The sequence below is a fragment of the Varanus komodoensis genome, unplaced genomic scaffold (genome assembly GCF_004798865.1).
Source record: "Varanus komodoensis strain SLA01 unplaced genomic scaffold, ASM479886v1 scaffold96, whole genome shotgun sequence".
In the NCBI taxonomy this organism is placed as follows: domain Eukaryota; kingdom Metazoa; phylum Chordata; class Lepidosauria; order Squamata; family Varanidae; genus Varanus; species Varanus komodoensis.
In genome coordinates, this window is record NW_025336664.1 from 1,604,594 (window position 1) to 1,628,630 (window position 24,037).

At 45.9% G+C, this 24,037-nt stretch overlaps 1 long non-coding RNA gene across 1 annotated transcript in view; it reads left to right on the forward strand.

Moving 5' to 3' along the window:
- The first annotated feature begins 15,054 nt into the window (after positions 1–15,054).
- LOC123017546 overlaps positions 15,055–24,037 on the forward strand; it is a 123,382-nt gene continuing 114,399 nt past the window's right edge. Inside the window, exon 1 of the long non-coding RNA XR_006413628.1 lies at positions 15,055–15,755. This is a non-coding gene — a long non-coding RNA (uncharacterized LOC123017546). The remainder of the gene's footprint in view (positions 15,756–24,037) is intronic.

A 24,037-nucleotide genomic window follows, 5' to 3' on the forward strand; every position in this document is an offset into this window, starting at 1 on the left:
CTTTTGACCTGCTGAGCCAAGCACAGCCATGCATTGGTCTTCCTTTAGAAGGGTCAAACTGTGCAGCATGTTGAATGTGCGTTAAAGTTGTTGCCTTCTAAATAAAATAAAATAGGCATGGGGATGTCTGTTGAGGATGGAGGACTGGGAGGCTGTAAACCTTTGCCCTTTTGCTGCGGTCCCTGTGTGAAATTTTCCCTATAGCTGCCACTTGCCCAGGAGGGAAATCTCTATTGGTCTCTTCCGGGACAAATAAAATTGGAGGGAAGGGATATTTGTCACGACTGTGGCCTGGTCTCTCTACCCGCTTTCTACTCTCTGAAACAAAGCAAAACAGACAGACAGTCAGCTAGACAGGAGTGGTGGGCCCAAATCAACAGGTGAGTCCATATGTCATCCCAACCCACCCTAGCTCCTAAGCAGAACAGAAATCAGTTTCTAAGCCAGGGTAGATTAATGTGTTGTGCGGACCCGTGATGGGTCTGTCAGGGTGGTTAAATTCAGGTTATGATGGCAGTGCAAGGTGGCAGAGCCAAAACCAGCCTGATCCCAGTGCTGCTGCCCGGCTGGCACAAGGGCCCATGCCAGTGCTGCAGGGCAGGGGTCAGCTTGGCTGGGGTGTGAGTTGATGGGCCCAATCCTGACTCCCTCTTCCAGTGCTGCTAGTGCAAAATCAAAAGGCCACGTGGCAGCACAAGGCAGTCATTGCTCCAGAATCTTATCCAGGGGAAATGGCAGCAGAGAACCAGGGGAAGCTTCAGTGCCCCTGCAGGGTCCCCTGGAATACTTGTGGGAAGGGCTGGGAAAGCACCCACATCTGCCCAGTTGTCTGTCATGTAGTCCCATGACTGATGTGTCTATAGTCTCTTTACCCAAGACCCCTTTAAGGAGAAACCTTCACCTTTCTGTATGCAAAGCAGATGCTCTGTCATTAAACAACATGTCCATAGTAAGTTGCCCTTTCTCCTACTGTTTGTGTGCTATCCAATCTTTCATGAATCAGGATGAAACTGAAAACAAGAACAAATTTCAGGACTGGGGGTGTCCAGCCTTGTTTACCAGAGGAGAAGGGCAGGGGAAAAGTAGCATGAGAGGTTCACCCTCAAAACTGGTGGAATTGGGGACAGGGCATTTTCAGTAGTGGCCCCTAACTCATGCAATTCCATTACAAGTGAAATATGGTATGTATTAATGGATTGAAAATTCACCTGTTTCAAATGGCTTTTAATTAATTTATTTCATCATGATACTGTTTTGATGAGAAAGTTTTATATGTTGGTTATTTTAATGAGTGTTTTGGCATTTGTGAATTGTACAAATGTTATTAAACAATTATATTATTGTATTTAAATGTTTATACTTGTATTTTGTTTTCCACTTTGGTACACCAAGGACCTGCTAGTCCTGCACTCCCCCTGCTTCATTCACAGAATCTTACTCTGGGAGCAGGGGGTGGGCTGTAATCTCCAGGTAACATCATGTTTCAGTTGTTGCTGCTTCTATCCACTTTCTTACCAGGAAAATCGATTAAGGAGGAAAAGACGGGGTAGGGACAAGCGCCTTTGCAATGACAGCATGCAGAACCCTCCATCTGGAAAGCCAGAAAAGGAACCAGTAGGCGGCCAGAGATAGAAAAGCAGTAAGTTTATCTCCCATGTATTATACGTGGAAAGAGTTTTGTATGACCCCATACATTATTTCTTTTCCTTCTGTTGTTTGGAAAGTGCTTTTACCCTGATTGGAGTTTAGGCAGCTCTTGTATTTCGCTTTCTGCTGTTGGGAAGGGGAAGAAGAGGAGGAGGGAGGGAAGCCAGCTTCAACAGCTTCTTTTAGGTTGCTTCCTAAAGTCATCCGCTGAACTATGGAAAATATTTGTGAAAGTTCTCAGAGGTCTAAAATTTGCTATGGTGTGGGTGTTGTGTTTCTTGTGCTCCAGCTCCTTCTTGCTCTTGCTTCTTTAAAAAGAAAAAAGAAAGGGGGGAAAAGAACACCTCCCACTTGAAGCTCTCAGCAACAAGTGCTGGTTTATTGCAGATAACTTAGCAGAAGCATAAAGGCTGCTTTGTAATGCTGGGCTCCAGATGTTTAGCATTTCCAAGCAAATCTAATCGTAAGGTACCTGTCTCACTAAAACACCAGCTGGACAGGAGGAAAACCACCGATTTTTTAAAACTTCTTTTTAAAAAGAGAGGAAAATCTTGTGCTTAAGGGCTTTCTTGTACAACCGGCTTGAGCTCTGGGTTAAGGACAGCTGCGGAGTGCTTCTTTGTATGCCGCGGGTGACCCCTTGTTAGCCTGCTTGAATAAATCTAGGCAAAATTGTGAATGGATGCTGACACTGTATGACGGCCTTCCCCATTCTGATGCTCTTGAGCTGCATTGGACTACAGTTCCCATCACAGGGATGTGTTGCGATAGTAAGCCTGGGGGTCTAAAAGTGAAAGTGTGATCTTGGACTGGTTCATCTCACCTGGAAAAAAAATAATTTGAGACATGAGCGTGTGCATGTGAAAGGGAAGATGCGGCACATCACTGCTCATATTCTTTCCCCCCCTTTGGAGAACATAGCTCCGTTGCTTTGTTCATTGAGATGGATAGATAGTTGTAAACTGGAGACCTGAACTTGGTTACGGTGCTTTCTGGTCCTGTGGTAACTACAGTAAGAAGTGTGTTCCCACAGTGCTGGTTTCCCCAGAGTAATGATCATGGTAAGTTACGGTGAAAAGCCAATGGCCGTGCGTGTCTGCTTGGAGTAAGCCCCACTGAACTGAACTGGAGTTCCTCCCAGTGAAATTGGCATGCATTGTTCAAAGGTTTTATTACTTGAATTGCTGTGTACCACTGGGAGGGCTTTTGGCAAACGAGGTCATGGTCATCTTTCCTCAACCTGTGGCCCTCCAGATCCTTTGGGTTTCTTGCCCATTGCCCATGCTGCCTGGGGCTGATGGTAGTTTCAGTCTAAAATATCGGGGGGGGGGACCAGATTAAGGGGGGCTTGTGCTTAGGATTGTCGTTTAAGGCCCTTCTTTTGTTGATGTAGGAAAGCCTTTATGAATGCTGCAAAAAAGCCTCTACATTGCATGAATTTTTTTAAAATGCAACAAAATGGAGCAGTTTATTGAACACCCCAGAATGAACAAAGCAAATTGAAGAAAATTAATCTGCAATGGCTGTGGAAATAGACCAGGCACTCTAGATCAGTGGTACAGTGCATGGACAGATAGTCAAATTTGGTATAAAGCTGCTTCTATATTCTAGGCACTAAAAGCAAACTGGTGCAGGAGGCATTTCAAAGATGGGGTGCCACAAGTGGAAAGGCCCTGCTTGTACTTGATGGTGTGGGCTAGGGCTTCAGAGAGAGAACTGAATGCGCAGTTTGCAGAGACGCTACACCCCATCTGTGCTAGCAGAACAATAGCTGAGTAGCTAAGGCTGGAACTGTGTGTTGCAGATGTGTGGCTGGCAGTGAAAATCAGCAGTGCCCTCTGCCTGCCCACAGTGCAAAGGAAGGTCTTGGTGGCTTCCACATCAACATCGAGTGCACGCCATATGTGATGTGACATCACTGCGCTGCGAATCTCCACTTCATCGGCTGCTGCTTATAGAGCAGCAGGAGCTCATGGAGAAGCTGCTCCAAGAGCAAAGGATGAGAGAGCGCCCTCTTCTCACTCCGTGTACAGAAGTGGAACTTGAATCTTGCTTCAGCACTGGCAATAGGGCAGCATCCTTTCCCATGCTGAGGGCCGTGGGTGGCACAGGGAGGCTGCATCTGACTCTGAACAACATCTCCTCATCTCCCTATCCCCAGTACTGTTACTGTTACCATGGCTACCCAGGTTACCTTCTGATAGGGGCAGTAGAGGACGGAGCGCACAAGTGGAGATTCTCATGGCAAATCGAGAAAAGGCCTGCTAATTACCAGAGCCACCCTATTCTCAAGTTGTCTTCCAGGAGGGGCGATAACTGGCGTGTGGGAAGCAACTCTGGGCCAGTCACAGACTCTTAGCCAATCTACCTCACAGGGTTGTTGTTGTTGTTGGGATAAGACAGAGAACAGGAAGAAGAGAATGATGTGCGCTGCTTTGAGTTTATTGTAAGGCACAAGTAGGATAGAAATCTAATCAATATATAAATAAAGGTGTCAACCAGTGTGCAAAGTGTTTGCCCATATTTGGGACCCCTCAAAGAAGGGTTACTTAACACTTTGCAGGAAAGGGGAAAAGTCACACCAATCAAGGGGTAATTTCCACTGTCCTGGATAGGCCATTTCATCCAGCATGTACAGGCCTCAGTCGATACATGGGCAAGGACCTCACTTGACAGGGACAGGAATTCCTAAAAGGGCAGAGGGATTGGAGCTTGGACCCCTGTTGAAGCACAGTTCTGATGTAAGAAACTGGGACACTTGGAAACTAGTGAGAGAACTTTTCCATCTTCTGTGGCACCCACCATGGTAACTGTAAGTGGCCATTCACCAAAATGCTTGCAAAAGACATTTCTAACATGAATTTACTGAATTTACTGTCTAATACATAAATTAGAACTTAAGACTTTTAAAAAAACGGTTTCTGGTCCCATTCCCCAAATTACTGCTTTTGGGAATGCCCACTTTATGGAGAATGGTCATGGACAGCATTCATTCATTCATCTTTTCACTGCTATTTGATCCATTTTTCCCTCCCTCCTCTGCTGCTGATGTGTTTGTGTGTGTGATAACAGGGAGGGGAGAAGGAGAGGCACTAGGTTCAGACATTATAACATGCTCAAAGACTGATATGGTTTGAGTGTGGGCTGTTGAAATATGGGTCGTCATACTGTCTGAACTCAGCTGAAATAACAAACCATTTATTTGTTTGGTGTATATTTATTTATTTTGGTGTATCTGCCTTCTTTCTTTTACCAAGAACTCAGACCATGGTGAACAACTCACAGTTCACAATCCAGCAACAGACTATGGGTCCTCTTCCTATGTTTTTCAAGCTATGGACAACATGATACCCCATGTCTCAACAACAACATATGATTCAACAACCTATACTCAACCCCACTGTGTCAGTTATCATGTTGTTTGATACTAGACAAATAGGGGGAGAGGAGCGCTTAGCTAAGAGCTACCTTGTGAGTTCATAGTAAAAGGGAAATTTGATCAAGGGATTTCCTGATTCATAGTTGGGTTATTTACAGGACAGTCTAAAGCAGGCCTCTCTAAGTTCAGTGGAACTTTGTATTAATTGTGTTTAGGATTGCGGCCTTAGCTACAATATAACACCATACAATAGTTTTTAAACTATCACTTTTAGCCTCTGTTCATACAGACCAGCAGTAATAATAGACCTTCTGTGCCTTCTTCCAAAGGTGCTCCAGGGCTTGTCTCTAGGACCATCTTGCAGTGGGAAAAACAACCCTTCTGCATTGCTTTTGGCAAGTGGCAATGATCCATGACAAAGATCAGCTGAAGGTGGAATTCCCTTTTATTTGGGCTAGACTAGTGTCCCTTTGTAGTTATGTTTGTGACCCCAAGAAAGCCATCTGCAGGGCTAAATAAAGTTGCTTTCTACAGTGTTGTCTTGTTAGGAAGGAAGTAAACTTACAAAAATAAAAGTTAATCACACCTGCAGGTAGCTATGTGAACACTGAACAACATTGCAGTCAGAGTTCTATGCATGCAGTTATTTTGAGTTTATTTATTTTTATGGTTAATTTGTATTTTAAACCTTCCAGAGAGAGTAATATTAATAATCAAAAAGCCAATTAAGTTACAGCAGTTACACACAGTTAAAAAATGATGCATCTTTTTGCTTCAATTAGCAGCTTTTACTCTGTGTCTTATGGCCATGAGTCCCACTAAGGCATCACAACCCACAGAAGTTCTGCCCTTTTGTGGATAGAAATTTTATTCAATCCCCCCCCCCACCACCCTCCAGATTTTGAAGACCTTGTCAGCACTCTTTCAAGTTCATAAGGACTAGAAGCATTTGGGAGAGGGGGTGGGAAAGAGAGAGCAACACATGCTACATTTTGCTGCTCTCACACACATATTCTTTTACAAGTGTTTGTGCACCACCAGTATATGTCTATTTTAGTTTTACAAGAGCTATGCAAAAAAACACAAAGTCCTGACTGAAGTGATTTAGCAAGTGCTGACTTAATGTGGGAGAAGAATTAGCACTTGTCAGTTTGGCATTTAGAGCTATGTGCAACCAGCCCAAGATCCGCTCATTTATCATGGACTAAAAAAGGAGTGTTTAAGGATACTGTTCTTGCCAGATTAATTATCTAGTGTTTGGCGTTACACAGATGCTGCCTGAGACCATAATTATTACTTGAAATAATGCACAGAATGTAGTTCATAACAGCAGTAATAAATCATACTCTAATGCCACTGAAAACAGGGCTCCAAAAACATCCACAGCCTCCCTGCGGAATTAACTCTTGGTTTCCCCCTTTTTTTCTGGGCAATCCATGGCATCGCTAGAGTAACCACAGACCACATTTACTTGATCCTGGTCAGTTTTCTCATGCACATCAGTGCATTCTGTTGCTAAGGTTGAAAAGGCTGAATGGCAGCCTCTGGAAAGAGAATGGCAGGTGGAATGTGTACTGCTAAATTCACATTACAACACTCTCCAGCAAGGTGAAAAGAGATACTGTGCTGCGTGAAGTCCCCTATTCATCCTCCATATTTGAACTGATAGGGGTACCAAAGCTGTTGCTTCTGATCTCCCCACAAAAACAAAACAAGGCAACACACAGCAGCAAAAGCAACAGCAAACCTGCCACATGTTCAGAGAAAAGGTAGTGTTAATAAGCATTCAATGTAAGGAAGACATTAATTTATTCCAGTCAAAAGATAGCCTGAGTGGTGACTGCACTGCATGGGTAATTCAGGTCACATTGAGAAATGCTGGTTTAAAGGCTACAGTAAGAAAATCTGCTTTGATGTGGGGCCTCCAGGTACCTCCTTTATACTGTAAACTTAAGTCTGCCCCGTTGGTAGTGAGTTCTCTTGATCTCAAGTAGCTTACTTCTGGACATACTCTCATAGGATCATCCTGTTGGGGTGGCACTGCAAAGTCAATGTAAACAGCAAAAATGTAAATGCAAATATCCCAAATTAAACACAGAAACAGAGAGAGTAAGTCAGAAGGGGCCTCCCAGGCCATCTAGTCTGACCCTTGGCTCCAGCTGGCTCCACTCATGACATGCCTACTATGTGCATGTCCAGCCTATCCTTGAATACCCTCACTGTTGGGGCTTCAACCACCTCCTGTGGAAGCCCATTATTAGAAAATTAATGGAGCTAATTGAACTAGTGCCAAGTACACTTTTGCACACTTTGTGCAGAACAACAGCAACTGGGGACAGCAGGTTTACTTTGTATGAAACAACTCTTAAACATTTGTGAGGAAAAGGGTTGGGACTTTTAAAAAAAAATAAAAATAAGAATGTATTGTTACTTTTACTGGTAGGAACAGCTAAGTTCAAATCTGCCACTGAATTTCACCAGATAATTTTGAGGATTCATATTCTCTCAGCCTATCTGACTCCACAGGTTTATTGTGAAAATAAAATGGGGCAGGGAAGAACCTGTAAGTTTTCTTTAGCTCCTTGGAGAAAAGGTGGAGTAGAGACATAGCAAAAAACTGAATCAAATAAAATAGAGTGCAACAAAATCAATCAATCCACTGAACTTCTGAGACAACCTGGGAAATCCTTGGGAGGCAAAATTTGTTTGTATGCTTACTTATTATATTTTCATACTGCCCATCAGCACTAAGGTTCCCTGGGCAAAGAACTCTTATATGCTGAAAGACAAAAACAGTAATAGTATCTGTGACTGAACTCCTTAGTCAGATGCAGTGGCACCCTTTCCCAGCATCATTTTGATAAGAAGTGTGAGATTTTCTGCTCAAGAGCCTAAATATTGGTGTGGAGGAGGGGCAGCAAGAGCCAAATTCTAACCAAGAGCGAGCGGGGAGAGGTTTGCAAGAAGGGAGTGAGCCCTCCCATCCTCAGCTCAGAAAGCGGGGCAGCAGAGCACAAGTGACCCTCTGTCCACCCTTTCTTCCCTTCCTCTTAATATGGATTTCTTTGTGTCTCCCTCCCGACACTTATCCTCCATGTTATCATGCCCTCATCCTCCCAGAGCTGCCAGGCACCTAGTCACAATCGAGCTCCCTTTCCTGCGAGAGTAGCGAAGAGGGCACCTGCTCACCTCCTCTATATTTCCCAGGACACCTGATGTATATGTCTATTTATTAATTGGGGTGAGGCTTATTTAGAGTATATTACGTGTTTTGCTTCTTTCCCCTCCTCCTCCTCCTTTTATTTCCTCCCCCCCCCCTTCAGCCTTGGGAGACCCAGTTAATGAGTAACTATAGCGTGCTTGAAGGCAGCTGTTTCACACAAACCAAAGAGAAGATTTTTTTTGGAGCTGTATAAGGGAGCGTTTGTTCTGGGGCTTCTCAATAGATCCTTGTGCAGAAGGCAAGAGAGGCAGGCAAAGAAAGAGACACTAAATCACCAAACTCCTTGAAAATCACAGTATCATCATCGTCGTCATCATCATCATATTCACCTTTTATAATACCTCAGCCTTTCAACCTTAGGACCACTGCTTTAAAGTCCAATCTCAGTGCTCAAGATGACTTTAAATCATATATAATGAAACACTGTAGCAGAGCTGATACATATGTGGGATAATTCTAATGATCTGGATGATTATAACTCCTCTTTCATCAAATGATAGCAAGACAGTGAATAGTAAGAATGATAATAAATGCAATAATAACGCAATAAAAAGTAGTTAAGAACAACCTAGGACAAAAAATGAAACAGATTTTAAATTCCTAAAACAGCTAGCACCAGGATGATTGCAAGGTGAGTGCCCCGCCTGTATTTGCAGGGAGTACGTGTTCCACAGATGGGGCACCATCATGGAGAAGCGACTTTCCATAGTTGTGCTTTGTCAAGTAGAAGTGCCTCTCCAAAAATCTTAGGAGGAAGGCAGGGTACTATGGGGAGAGTCATTCCTTCCAGTGTGTGGGTAAGCACTAGCCACTGGGACTGGGAGCAAAGAGGCAACCAGTGCAGACTGAAAGGGATCCTTCATCCCAACATGCCTGGAGCGTGGCCACCACCATCTTCTCCAAGGTCTTGCCCAAAAGCATATACTGCTCGGTACCTCCTGGGTCCAAAAAGGATCTCTCAAAGTGCCGGAGCAACTGCCTCTTCCAAAAAATGCATACAGAAATGGGCCAAGGAGGTACACTAGTCTCACACATCCTCTGTAATTCTGAGGGGGTTGTGTGGCGACTCTTGCAAGCCCCATGCCCAGGGTGGTCATCCACAAGCTCCAACAGAGGCATTTGCCATCATACCCAAGTAGTGCTAGCTACTGCCGTCATGTGTGGGGGCATCCCAATTGGCCTAAACTCCGTGTGCATATGTTGGTAAGTGCATAAGGCTCCTTCCCACAGAGACCCATATGTAGTGGCAGAGTGTGGCTTACGGCTGCAGTGAGGGAGGGTGGATCTTCAGCCTTTCCTGGAATTATAAAAGCAACCTCATTAGCAGCCAGAGGAACACAGCTATTAATACAGGAATAAAAGTGTGTGTGTGTGTGTGTGTGTGGAGCATCAGGCAGACACATCTGTGAAGTTTCCTATGTTAGCAACAGAAGCCCAAGAGAGTTAGACACTGGAAGGAAAAATCAAATAAGAAAGAAAGAAAGAAATGCTCCCATGGACATGCAGAAAACGAATTAACTGTAGACAGCTTGCTGTAGAGGGGACATGTGCCATCCGTGCTCAGCACACAAACCATGCTGTGTATGTTGTGTATGCATCTGGCTGGAGGGGTGGTGATACCGCCAGGAACATTTGTAACAAGTAGAAAGGGATGGCCAGTTTCTGGGGAAAGCATGTCTAAATAGGCCCAGAGAATTGAGTGAGAGATCTCTTTGCCTGGGGGTGGGAGAGAAATCAACTAGAGAGCTGAACTAGGGCTGCTGTTTTAATTTTGTTCCACAGGTGAGCTTGACCTTGTCTCGAGGACTCAGAGTCCTCGAGACACTTGCCAGTCTCCATGTCCGAAGCCAATCAGTACATGCCCCCCAACCGGTTAATGCCATATTTTGAGCACCTCCTTTCCATACATGCCACGTTGTGTTGTGTCCTGTCCACACCACTAGTGTTACAGATATCTGCTACTAGGTCATAGCCCTTTCTTGGGACTGTCTAGTCTTACTTCCATTATGTTGGTCCACCATGCTGGAATTTTTTGAAAGGATGAATTAATGAAGGAGAAAACTATTAATGGCTTTTACAAGATGGTCAGACCCTGCATCTTTATGGCTGATTTAAGCCAAGGACGTAGATGTCACCCACAAAATAGTAAGAATAAGGCCCTTCCAACAGCGACCTCTGCTGCATCCACCACTGGTAGGATCTTATTAATAAACAGATAAATTAAACTTATATTCCGCTATATTAGCCTTAGCCCTCTAATGTGCTAAGCTGAAATAGGCAGTGTTGTCTTGCCCTAGAAGTACTCATGAATGACTATACCATGTACCAAATAAGGTGGGCTTCAGACAGAGAGAAGGGCTGTAGCTCAGTGGTGGAACTCATGCCCTGTAAACAAAAGGCCCAGTTTGGATCCCTGGCATCTCCTGGGAAAGCTGGGCAAACTTGTGTCTGAAATCCTGGAGAGCTGCGGCTGGTCACTGTACAGTCCTGAGCTAGCTGGATCAATGGCCCAACTCAGTATGAAGAGCTTGCTGTGTTCCTCAGACAAATGCCCCAAGAAATACGGGAAGCTTTCAGATGCTGCAAGACACACAGTTCCTTTTTCAGCAACAGGTTAACACCACTGCCCTTCTACAAGTTCGTATTAAATCTGTAGCTCCAATAAAATTGTTGGCATTGAGCACTCTTCAAAAGAAACTGCTCTGATTAAAGCACTTTTAAAAACTGGGTTGAATGAGTTCACTGTACAGACTGATGAATGCTTTCAGCCCAATCTGGTGGCATGTGGTCTGAAAAGGAGGAGGTTTTTTTTCTTTCAATTAAAACAACTTCCCACCCAGTCCAGTGAGAGTGATCCGCAGCTGGAAAATGTTTCCACATGTGGATTGTTTGGCTTGGTTCAGAAGAGAACCTGACAGGTAGCAGGCAGGTGTATACCATGGGTGCATAGTACTGATTCTCTGCAGAGCTGGGGGTGGGGGGGGGAGATAACTAAAGCCACCCCCCCCATCGATTCATCTAATGGCATTAGTGTACACAGCACTTTGTATAAGGAGAATTATATGTACAGGAATTTGAACTCAGCTCTAAATGTTGTGACTGTCGGGCCATTTGCAGTGACTGGAATGTTTTTCATATATATGGAGAGCTAAAAAGCTTTCAAAAGTTTGTTTATATGAGAAAGAGCATGAGCAAGAGAGTGCCTTGCGTGACTATGGCTTTGGCTGGAAACATAAAGTCATTGTTTTAACGCAATAGTCTCCTCCCCTTCCTTGTGAGAGGACAGCATTCCTCTTTCGCATTCCTTAACCACTGCTGAGATGGGGGGGGGGCTTGGGGGAGAGAGGGAAGGAGAGGGCTGAAAGAAGTAAAGGTTTTGATAATTTAAACAGGTCCCTGTGCTTGGAGGGTGGGGCTGGAAGAGAAGAGAGCCGCCAACAAGCAAGAGAAGATAGGTATGGAACAGGTAAATGAAGGATGGTTTTTTAAAAGGGAAAAGAAGTGCCTGCAGGCTCAAGGATATGTTAACCAGATGTTCCTAAGATACAAAGAATTAGTGCTGGTTTCGCCACAGGCTCATATTAGCAATTCAAAGCATCTTTTATTCTCTTCAACCAGGAGGTCTCTGTGAAATCAATCCAGGCCTGGTGTCTGTTGTATGGGATCCACAGGTAATCCTGGATCTCCTGGTGCAGCTTAAAGATACAATGCAGTATAAAGATGCCCTGCCTGTTTAGCTTGGAGTGGCCCAAACGGGTGTTGTCCAGATGCATTGGACTGAAATGCACATCATTCCCAGGGGACATCATCATGGTAGGAGTTGCACACCAACAGCTCGAGTGGTGCTGCTTGGAAGAGGCTGGTTTAGCCACCTAAGAGCTGGAAGCCGCCATTTTAGGGAACCTTCCCCATTCACTGAAGCCATTATCCTGGGAACTGTAGCCCATAACATCTGGGGAGCACCAGAACTTGGGAATTTTTCCTTGGGCAGTGAGATACTGATCATCCCCAGCTGTTACAAAGTGGCATGAAAGCTTGGCCTTCTGCCTTATCCCTCATGCCCAGAGGGAACAAGTATGGCATGAACTGGCAACATGTGGCCTTTCAGAAGTTGCTGAGCTATGGAAACTGGCTCTGCTAGCTAGGGATGGAGGGAATTGCAGTCCAACAATGTCTAGAAGGGCACATGTGCCCAACACAGGTATACAGGGAAGGGTTTCCTTCCAAGTCAGATAATAACAGTGGCAGCAGTCTGGTGGTTCAAGGTGGAATTCAAGGCAATCAGTAAACAAAAGAGTTTCTGAGGAAGATGGGCTTCTTCAGGTGCCCCAGGGTGGAGGTGCTCCAGGGATGGCTGTAAGTGCTCCAGGGATGGATTGAGTGGCTGAGGTGCATCTGTGGCTATTTGGGATGGGTGGGCTTGTCCTGAGCCTCACACATTCAATAGGGAGCAGCACTGATGCCATTACCCCAGGTCTTTGTGCCTATTGCTTGTGGGTCCAAGACCTGGGATCCCAGCAAGGAAGCCCTGCCTATTTTTCCTTTGGTTCCCCTCTCAACAAGAGCTGTAGTCTGTCCGTCCGTCCGTCTGTCTGTATGCCTCTTCTGCCTAAGACTGTGGGCTCTTCCTGCAGCCATTTTTCCCAGTCCTGCTTCTGAATTCATCCAACCATTAGCCACATGTGATCTGATTTCTTTATGGAAAGACCTACCAGCTCCTTTCATGATTTCAAAACTGAAGATTACAGATCTTCCTAGGCCCATTTTATATTCCCTACAGTTTACAATGGAGCAGAAAAATCTCCTTCAGTTTCCATCTTGGAAGCCTGCTAGAGAAGTAGGTCTGGAAGGGATTAAAATGCTTAACAGGTGAGTGACAGGAATTCTCATCTAAGCATTACCTAAAACCTTCCAGAAGAACTACAAATATCAAATTAACATCTGTCACTTCTAGACTTGATGCCATTATTTCTCCCTGCTAGCTAATCCCTGCCTTGTATTTACTCTCTCTCTGTAAGCAAATGGATAGAAAATAAAGCAAAGTAAATGGGGCTGGCATTCCCATCTGGTAACTTGCTGAAGCCAGTGCATTAATGGAGCATCATGCAGCATGGCGTTACATCAGTATTACTGGCAGCAATGTTGAGCCCATGTCAGAGAGCCAGACTTTCGGGCTGGGTTACGCATTAGCTTAATCCAGCAATCCAGTGCATGTAACTCAGAAGTAAGTTCTACTCTTGTAATTCGTTAATTGATTTCTAAGATTTATGCCTGCCCTTCATTCATACTATCAAGTAATATAAAAGGTTACAGTTTAAAAATTAAAACACAGGAAAATACTTACTGGAATTGGTAAAAACAGCATTAAAATAATATAAAGTCAGAGTGAAAGATAAAACATCCTCAAAGGTCTGTCCTCAGGTAAGTCTGTTTAGAGTTACAGCTCAGATCCAATTTCGGTTGGGTTCTGATGCTTCTACATAATTTGAATATTTATACTGTACTGTTGGTGCAGGGAAAAAGGCAACCTGAGCAGTGAATCCATGATGCCTGCAATTCTATGCACTTTTTTGTGAGTGGCACCCACCGAAGTCCACTGGGCTGACCTCTCAGAAGGTGTGCACAAGTTTGGACTGTACAGCTGAATGTGGAGTTCTGTTCATGTCACATAAGTCCAGTGAAAGCCAGCATTCATTGGTACTTGCATGACCAGCTCACCAAACATCCATTTGGGCTGCCAAATAAAATGAGACATGGCTAGCCATACATGTGTCCCGACATATCAGGCATAGCACCACTTGGAGTTTTGCTTGCTGAAATCTGTGTTTTGGGTTTTATCTGCAACCAATAAGCAGCGGCACTTGCTTTGCGTGCAGAAAGCGCCAGGTGCAAAGCCTGGCCTCTCCCATGGGGATGCAGGAGCGCCACTGCTGGTAGTCGTCATCAACAGTTGAGTTGGGGCCACCATTGTACAATGGTACAGTGAAGGATGAAGAGGAGAAGGTCCCCAAATGTATGATCAGACCAAAGGTGGTTCCAGGGTCTGCACTGTGGGCGCAGACAGTCCTGAACTAGAAGGCCTAACAGTTTGGCTGCCTTGGATGGGTGCTTTGCATGAAGGGCTCCTGGCATCAACAGTCAGGAGGCCTTGTGGACCCTCCTGAAAGGATTTTCTGTGTTAAGCCAACTGCCAGAAGCAGTGGGAAATTGTGTGTGTCCTAAGTGGATGCTGGTACCTGCCACCCACACCCATGGGTGCAAGCAAGGCAGGTTTTGACTGTGGTTCAAAGCCTTAAGTGGTGCACACAGAAAGAAACACAGGATAAGAGCCAAGCTGACCGCCCAGAGAGAGTGCAATCTGTAATCACAGACTCTCAGCCAGCCTGCTTCACAGGGATGCCGTGAGGCTAAAATGGAGAGCAGGACGAGAATCGTGCATTGTCCCGGGATGCCTGGAGGGATATAATTATAACAAACATACGACTTCTGAGTCACACACAAATTTTCCAGACACTGGTTGTGGCGAAGCTGAGGCCGCTTCTGGGCAGAGGGGCGACGCTCGCCTGGATCCAGCCACGTTACAGTATCCAGCGGCCACGGTCCCTGGCGGAATAGAAAGGCTTTGTCGCATCCGCGGCAGCACCAGCCGCCGCCTCGGGAGAAGGGGAAACTACAATTCCCGTGATGCTCTCTGGCGCCTGTGCGGCCGCAGGATATATAAACGCAGGAATGGCTCGGGACAGGCAATAGGCAGGCGGTTGGCTGGATTGGCGCTGCTGTGGTGGGAGCGTCCCGGGCTGGGACGAGCTCCTCAAGCGGTCTGCAACGGGCTGGAGGGATCCCGGTGCTGCTGCGACGGCAGCCGGCGCCCTTCAAAGGGTCGGCGTTGCGATCTGCTCAGGATTGGTGGGTCCACTTGGTATATGCTGTGCAGGAGAGCGAGGAAAGAGCCGCTCGGGAATATTGTGTGCTTTCCCTTCCGGATGCTTTGACGGGACCTTTCTTTACTCTTTGGTCCAGAGAGGGAGAGAGATCGTGGGAGACAGAAACTGGGAGGTGCTGTGCCTGTATATCGGCAGGATCCCGAGTGTTTAAGTGGCGGCGGTGGAGAGCGATGGCTGGATCTTGCCCATCGCCGCCGCCGCCTCCTCCTCTCCGCGAAGTATATACCGTCGGCTATCTAGAAACATTTTCTCCTTGGAAATAAACCTGCGTTGGATTTATGCCCCTTGGATGTTTCAGCAGCGCCCCATTGGGAAGAGGCGTCTATTTTTTAAGGGAAAAGAGGAAGATGTTGGGAGGCGCACGAGACACGTGCGCTCGGGCTTCCTCGGCTCTGAATTATTTTATCGCTGTCACGAAATGAAGCTCCCCCCATGTTGGGCACCGAAGGTATTTGGCGGGGGGCGGCGGTGACCTGTTTTGTGCCCTTCCCGCCTTCCTATGTATGGAATACAGTCATTGCGGCTTCTTTGCCCGCCGCTCGTCGTAGGTGATGCGCTGGAGGTAAGTCACTTGGATAACCCCTCGGCTGCTTTGCGTTCTTCGGGGAGCTCGTTTACGAAACGGGAGGCGCGGTATTGACTTCTTCATCCTTATAGCAAAAGGCGGCGCGGGGTGAGGGAGTGCTTTCTTGGAAAGACAAGGATGCAGCGGCGATCTCTCTATCCTCTCTGAACTCTTTCCCGCCCCGTGTGAGGGCCCCCGCGCTCGCCTTCACGAGCTCTTCCAGAAGTGGGCATCATGCATGGGCAGGACCTTGCGAAATCCGAGCGCTGGGAAGCAGGAAGTGGAGAGGGGAGAGTGCGCGAGGCCGCTTGCGCGCACTCCTCGCATCTCGAGGCTCTCCCCTTATTGCTTTGCCTCCGGGACCCGTTACTTCCGTGCTTGTATTGGCGAGGGAACAGCGCCTACCCACCGCCGCGCGGTTTCAAGGCAGCCCGCCCGCTCGGCGGAGGCAGCTCGCTGGCACGGACTTGCGCCCGGGTCTGGGGGGGGGGGGGGGGGGGGCATTTGTGGGGGGGGGGGGGGGGGGGGGGCAGAACGGGGCGGGGGGGGAGAGGGAAAACAAGCCCCAAAACCAAACCGCGGGGGCTTTGGCGGTTTTTGAAGGGGGGGGGGGAAACACGCGCACCGAAGTCATGTGTTGCACAAAGTGTGTCAGCGGTAACCTGCCCCTCCGTTTATAATAGAATGGAAGCACTGGCTGCAAGGTCACAAAGCCTTATGGGGTTACTTGTGAGGAGGGAAAGCGTGCAAGCGCATCGACCTCTTTGCATTTGACTTCGAAGATGTGGACGTGAAGGCTCCTTTTCGACCTGCTTTTTGCATCGGTAGCAAGATCCAAAGTCGCGCGCGTGGGTACTGCGATGGTCAGGTCCTCCTTTGTGCTTGACGATATGGGCCAGGTCGCATGGATCACCAGTTTCTGGGGCCATGCCTATGCTCTAGCGTGGCTACACGTGCCGTGCTCCAGGAGCTAAGGCAGCGGTTTGTGCTCACTCCCCAGCACACGTTTTGTTTTCGCCCTCTTCCTTCTGGTCGTTTGCCCCTGGAGGGGGACATGCATGTGTTCTGTAACTTAACCTTGGGTTCTTTCTCTGCGTACCGGGACTGCAGTGGTTGCCTTGAGCCGCTCTCTTCTGTATATAATCAGACTTTGTTTTCATTGGGTGGCCAACACATCCCGTTTCTGGTCAGCCTCTCTCTCAGCCCGGCAATTTCTTCTCACTGGGATATATTTTCATGCACCCTCTAGTGAGGTGTAGGAGGTTAGCATTCCCTTCTCGGCTTACCTCTACACTTCAGTGACTCACCTGCCCAGGAGGCAGAGGTGATTTATCTTGCTGCCTGACAGCACCCGCTCCGCTCTGCTGTGTGACTTCCCTGCCCCCATTCCCTGGAATAGGGTGCAATTGTTCGGTCATGAGTCTGCTCCAACGCAACCGTTTTTTATAGCTTTCCTAGCAACTGGTGTAAACCAGGGACCTAAGCACCGAATTTAAAGCAAGGTAGATATATATGAATGTGTGTATCTTTAAAAATTTTACACACACACACACACATATACATATATGCACATATACACACACACTTTAAAAAGTATCTATATTTCACATCATGTACATGTGTACATATACATACACATGTATGTATACCACATATATACATATTTGCCTACTTTTCTTTGGCAGTGGTTGTCGTTGGGCACCATGCATGCCACTCCTTCCTCCAGGCACGGGCTGCAGCATTATTTGGGCCCTCTTTTGAGAAGGAGGATTGGTAAAACATGATTGGAATTTTCTATGGATAGAATGTCGATAGAATCTACTGGTAGAGAATCAAGGGGGTCTGATTCTGAAAACCAGTTAACAAGCCCTTCTGTAAATTAGGTTGTTGAGATGGATGAAAGCTTTGGGAGCACATTCAGAAGCAGACTTTAGGGTGACAGGATGCGAACCCAGTCCTGATATTGAAAACAAATTCCCAGGCTGAGCACGAGCTCAGAGGTACTCTTACTCCTAAGAGTGCTCTTTCCCTTTCAACCCAGCTGCTAATTTGCACCTGGCTCTGGTGGCTGGCTTGAGATTCTGACACTGAAGTAGATCCCACATGCCTGATGTTTGCCCATCCCTTTAATTCTCCAGGGGCAAAAACAAATGCCTGTTATATACACATAAACTTGTTTTAGCCTCTTGCTTGGTACAAGTGTATTTTATTCTCTTCCAAATATTTACACTGTTGCCTCAGAAGACAGTAGTTCTATTTTCAGTGGTAGTGGAGAAGTCAATAGGCTTAAATGGCAGGAAGGGCACTTGAGGTTAGATTCAAGGAAGAACATCTGAACCCACCCCATTATATCTGTTTTGAACTGTTTGTGGCACTTTAGAATTTAACTGTTTGTAATTCACCCAGACAACCTTGCTTCTGAGGCAGGTTAGAAATGCAATAAGCCAGTAAATAACCTTCTGCATGATTTTATTGAATCACTGACAACATCCAAGCCAGGCAGCTCATTCAGCTGTGAACTTGCAACCGGGGTTCTTGGTCTCCTTCCAGGGGACAAAGATGGAGGTCAGAGATACCCCAGAGCATTGGCACCCTGTGGGCTCACTGAACTTGTTTGAGGGATCACTTCCTGAAATTCACGTGTGCCCCCAAACCAGGAGAAGCCCATATGCAGATGGAAAGACTTACGCAATGGAAGTCATTGCCAAGGAAGCAGGCTAATCCACTGTCAGTGTTTCAACAGGAAGCAGGCACAACTTTTGGCTGAGTGATGCCCATCGTTGGCTTGGCACAGCAAGCTGGGTGAGCTAATTTTAAAGAACGGGTAAATATGATCAGATAAGCATTGCGAGCCTCGAACTTGCACGCCAGGGGTGATATGGCCGAGCTCTCGGCTTGTAGACATAAAAACAAAAGAAAATTCCGTGCTCGACTGAGAACGCATGACAGCCAAAACAGGCTTCCTGACACTTCCCCCGGAGTGTGGGAAACATGCACCTCGATACAGGCTGTCCTTAGGCCTGTGGCAGCACACAGAAAGTATGCTCTGGATTTCATGTCCCTCGTGAGACATCATGTGCCCAGCACCCTTCACTTCATGCCCCTGCCAACCTTGCACACATTCAGGATTGCGAGCCCTTTCATGTGTGCACATGCGCTCTCACACACCTTCTGTAAACACCGTTCTGAGAGCTTTTTTTGCTGAAAGAACAGTATAGAAGAGCTTTAAATAAATAAATAAATGTGTAAATACTGGGTGAAAATACATACCCTCTTTAAAAAAAGGTTGCTTTAATACAGGCTCAGGGCTAGTCCTTCCATTAGGCAGAGTTAAGGTATATACCTCAGGCGGCTGATTTCGGGGGTCATGAAAGCGCAGCGTGTTGTTTGTTGTTCATGGTTTAACTTTCTACTGTGGCATTTCTACTGCCAGTGGGATGGGGAAAGACATTTGTGGAATTTTGTGCCTGGGGTGCCAAAATAACACGACTGGGCTTGAGTATCATGTGCACCTTTACGTGTGTGTGTGTGTGTGTGTGTGTGAGAGAGAGAGAGAGAGAGAGAGAGAGAGAGAGAGGTGGGGGGAGAGCATATCTTGGCCCAGCTTGTAAACAGGATGTCACTCTGGTCTTGCAGTGGATGATGACTAATAGCAGGCACAAGCCTACCTTAAGTGATGCTCCTACTGAAAGTGTCCCAGAAGGGCAGTGATGCTTAAGATTACCTGGTAGTAAATGAGGGGTCCTGAATACGCTGCTTTTCCCCACCTCTTGGTACCCAGGCAGTCATGATTAGTGGAATGAAGCAACTTAAAGTCAACTAATAACTGTCAGCCTTTTAGATGTAAAATATCCCATTTGGACTGTTTTAAGAAACAAACAAGGGCAGGCACAGAGTAATTGCTGCACCCAGTCACTAGCAGCTTCTTGTCCTTTCTTTTCTCCCAAAACACAGGACAATGATGGTTTGTCTTATCTGCCCTTCTCTCCCCACAGGCCTAGCCCAGGCAGACATGCGCAATGGTATAAAACATGCCCCCCACCCCCAAGAACTGCCTCATGACTTGCATCTCTTCAGAAGTGGTCTCTTAAATGGCCCAACATTTGAGCAGTCACACAGGTGAAGAAACAGCATGTGAATAAGGCGAATCATCAGCCAATGTGATGCTGTGTATTGTGGTCACCTTGTCATTTATAGGCAGCCTCTGTCTGTATAGGATGAGGTCTAGCCCCCTGCTTTAAGGTTCTTTTAGAACATAGAATGATTATTCCAGAACTTAGTGTAGTCTTGCTGCTATTTTCATCCAAATGCCTGTAGCCCTGAAGCATATCTCCAGGGAGGAAGTGAGCAGTTTCAGCATTTAATCCCATGATGGTGTGTGCGTTGCTTTTCTCTAAAACTGAGCATGCACATGATTTTCATTGACATTGTATGTCTCTTGGCTGCTGCATGATTTCAAAGGTATGTAACCAAGCCAAAACAGGTATATATGCTGTCATGGGAAAAGTTGTACAATCTTTCCTTTAAAATTTATTGAATTAAAAATTGAAGCAGGCTAGAAGGGGTGGGGGAAGAGAGAGAAGTCTGCTGACTGATATTATTGATAAACAAACTTCCACTCAAGGAATGTAGAACTTGTGCAAAGTTCTCAGTTCTAGGATTCTTTGGTAAACTCTGTTGCTGAGGTTGCTATTTTCACTGCAAAGTTCAGTGGGACTTGGTAAAACCTTTGGCTTTCTGGCAGCAATGTTGATGGATCAAATTGCATCTGGCTAAAGGGAAATAGGTGTTGGAAGACAATGGACCTTGTCTGTAATAGCTCTGAGCCATCAAACACTGAGCTTCCTACACAGAATGCACTTCTGAGAAGCAGGCAATAAAACAGAGGTGCTTGCATGGCAGACAGCTGCAAATGCTCTCTAGGCATCGTATTTAATGAACGCTGTTCTTGAAGCTGTTCTAAAATACAGGCTTTACAGAATATGGCCCAAGAGTTTTCTCAACCGTTGTAGCTTCCGAACAATCCTGTGTATGGACTCCACATGCAATCCTGTGTATTTGGAATAATTGGCTGGTGTTATATCCTTTCCCCTTGCCTTTTGGGATTCTGGAATACCACAGAATAGCTGGCATTTTCCTCATCTCCTGTGACTTATCCTATTCTGTTCCTTGGGGCTGAATGAGAAATGGCCAGGCCATTGACTTTGGATACCTTATGAACTGGAAGGCATTAGCATCATCACAGCTCCAGTCTGCCAAGGCATGCTGTGATCCCCTGCTCAGTCAATGAGGTTAGAGGGCATCACTTTTACCCAGACCGTGCTAAACCCTTCAATACATATTGAATAGTTTCCATTTTGGATGAACATGACAGGGTCACGGATGGAAACTAAAATATACACGTTCCAGGAAGGTGTCGAGGAAGAAATATTAAGTTCTGCTCATGCTTTTAACAAAGCTGTGACAAGAATGCTCCCAAGCCATGTATGATTTAAGTTTTTAAAAAATGTTTTTGGAGGGGTAAAGCAAGCTATAAACTACATCAGCTTCCTTGCAATGTGCATCTGCTGTCCCTCACTCCCTTCCCTTTCTATTTCAGTCCCAGAGCAGATTTTCCAAACAGCTTCCAGCATGGAAGCCACTTTGCAAGCTTCCCCTGGCACTGCACTGCCAAACCACACGAAGGCTGAGCCCACATTCTGCTTATGTGCTGAAGCTGTTTGCACGTCACAACAGCCGACCATGTCTTAATTTACCCACAAAGGCTGTTTTGTGCCAGGTGCTTCCAGGCGCTATTTTCTGTATGGTGCCCACGAGGCCCTACTTGCTGCAGCTTGTAGACAGCCCTCAGAGAAGCCATGGGTTATCTGATGATTGGCTAACCCTCCACAACCGCTGCTTCCTGGCAGACCGCAGCATGATGCAACAGCCCTGCGTGTGATTAAGCCATGGGGTGCTTTTGTGTCCCACCAGCCAGATCATGGACTTCCTAATTAGCATACTGGGCTCAGTCAAAGTGCCTCTTGCAGCACCATGCCAGGTGGCAATGGCCAAGAGCTGCACAACAAGGGGTTGTACTCTGTATCGTTCCAGCTTGCATCCCATGCATTTCAGTGGGTGTGATACAACCGATGGAGACAACTCAAGGTCCATACATTCAAAGGAGCTTTGGACTTGCCTGTAGTAAAGAGTTACCCCTACACAGTGTCCAGCCAACAGGCAGTGATGCGGCATGCATAGCGGATCACAATACACATGGGAAACCCCTTGATTTGGCTTTGGTGGGGCCAAGGTAGTTTCGGTGAGCCAAACAGAATTTTGACTGTTTTGCTCAGGAAGGCAAGTCTCTGTTCCATATCGCCGGCTTAGTTTTTTAAATTGAACATTTCAGAAATAGTATGATTTGGAATAAGAGTCTAATTCAGAAGACAAAAGGCAAAATTTTGCCAAGCTTTAAGTTGTTTGCTGGGTCTTGGCTCATGTTTGTAGAGTTTGGCATATTCTTTCATCTCACACTAAAGTCGCCAATGCCAAGAAATTCAGCAGTTACAGCAACTACCATGCCTGCTAGAAGTGATTGTGACAACTGGCCCTGAATGGCAATCCATACCTTGAGGAGGGACCAGGGCATCTTCCTATACTCGACTGTACCACTACAGTGCCTTGCAGAAGTATTTGCTTCCCCGTTTCCACATTTTATTCTGTTACAACCTGGAATTCCAATGGAATGTGTTAGGAATGGTTACTAGTTCACATAGGCAAGATACTAGGCACTGTGGATGTGCAAAAACATCACTGAGGCACAGAAGTAAACAACAATAATGTGACGCCTGTTGGCTGCATGAGTATCCACTCCCTTTGCTGTGACAGACCGGAATAAGCTCTGGTGCATCTCACAGCTGCCAGAAGTGGCATATTGTAAGTAGTCGAGTAGTTGTATTTCCACCTGTGTGCAAATACAGTGCACATGTTCTCAGATAAATTGCTTCTGGAAGGCCCCAGAGTTTGATGGAGGGCAGATCTAAACAAAGAACATCGAGAAGAAGAATGTACTATCAAAGCAAATTGCAGGATAAAGTTGTGCAGCGGCACCAGTGAGGTGCTATAAAAGTTGCATTAAAAAACCCCAGCTGTAACTGCTTCCAAAGGCGCTTTGACTGAGTATTGACTGGTGTGGCCAACACTGATGCAGCTGCCACAGTAGGTTTTTTAATATAACTTTTGTGCCACAATAAAAATATTTTGTACATTCACGGTGTGGAGTATCTTGTGTACATGAAATAGCAACAATGCCAATTAAATTCATTTTCATGCCTGGTTGTAACACACCAAAATGTGGAAAAGTCAGAGGGTATGTGTGTGTAAAATATGTAAGGCACGGGATCATATCTTTGCATGAAGGGTCACATGTATTAATACTAATATATTAATATTAATTGTTGCAGGGGAATAAAAAGATTCAGGATCATTTATATTAATATTCCTATTGGGGAAACAAAAAGATTGAGGTCCCAGGTCCATAGAACATAAACATGATTAAAATTTATATATGCTAGTTTATAAATAATTGGTAGGATATATTTTTTTTTAAATTAGAGAAGGTGCAGCACATCAATTAAAATACTTAGGTTGATTTTTGGGTAGGAAGATACTAAGTCAGTTGTTCTTCAGTTGCAGTTAATTTGCAGTGGTTGTGAAAATGGTCTGAAAAAATGCACAAGAAGGTCTGGCTGGTATGTGTTTGCATGAGCTCTTTTACCCCACCCTACATCCCATGAAATTAAACTTGGGGACAGTAGGAAGCTTCCATCAGGAGCAGTGAAAGGTGTGTTCCTTCTCCCAAGCATAATTGCCACACAGAAGGAATTCAATGGAGGGTTCTAGAATATGGAAATAGGGTCAATTAACCCTTCTCAGTTGTGTTCCTCCTTGAAAATTGCCCCTGCATGGAAGTTAAGGAGAGGAAAATCCTCTTGGCAGCAATGGGTGCTCCTGGGCAGCTAGAAAATCAATCTGAGGCCAAGAGCCCATGGGCCCAGGTCTACAAACAGCCCTGCTGCCTGTGTTATATTTTTTCCTCTAGCTTTGCATCTCTAAAAGGTTAAGCTCTGTTAGCTTTTAAACTGTGGCAGAGGATATCTTCCTACTTCCATTTAAAAGAAGGCTGGTGTTGGAAGTGCAGTTTGGAAAAGACATGTTCCTCTAAAGCTGCTATTTCTCATCTTCTTTAGTGTACCAGCCTTTCCCAACCCAGGCATGCTTTGACTGCAATACCCAGA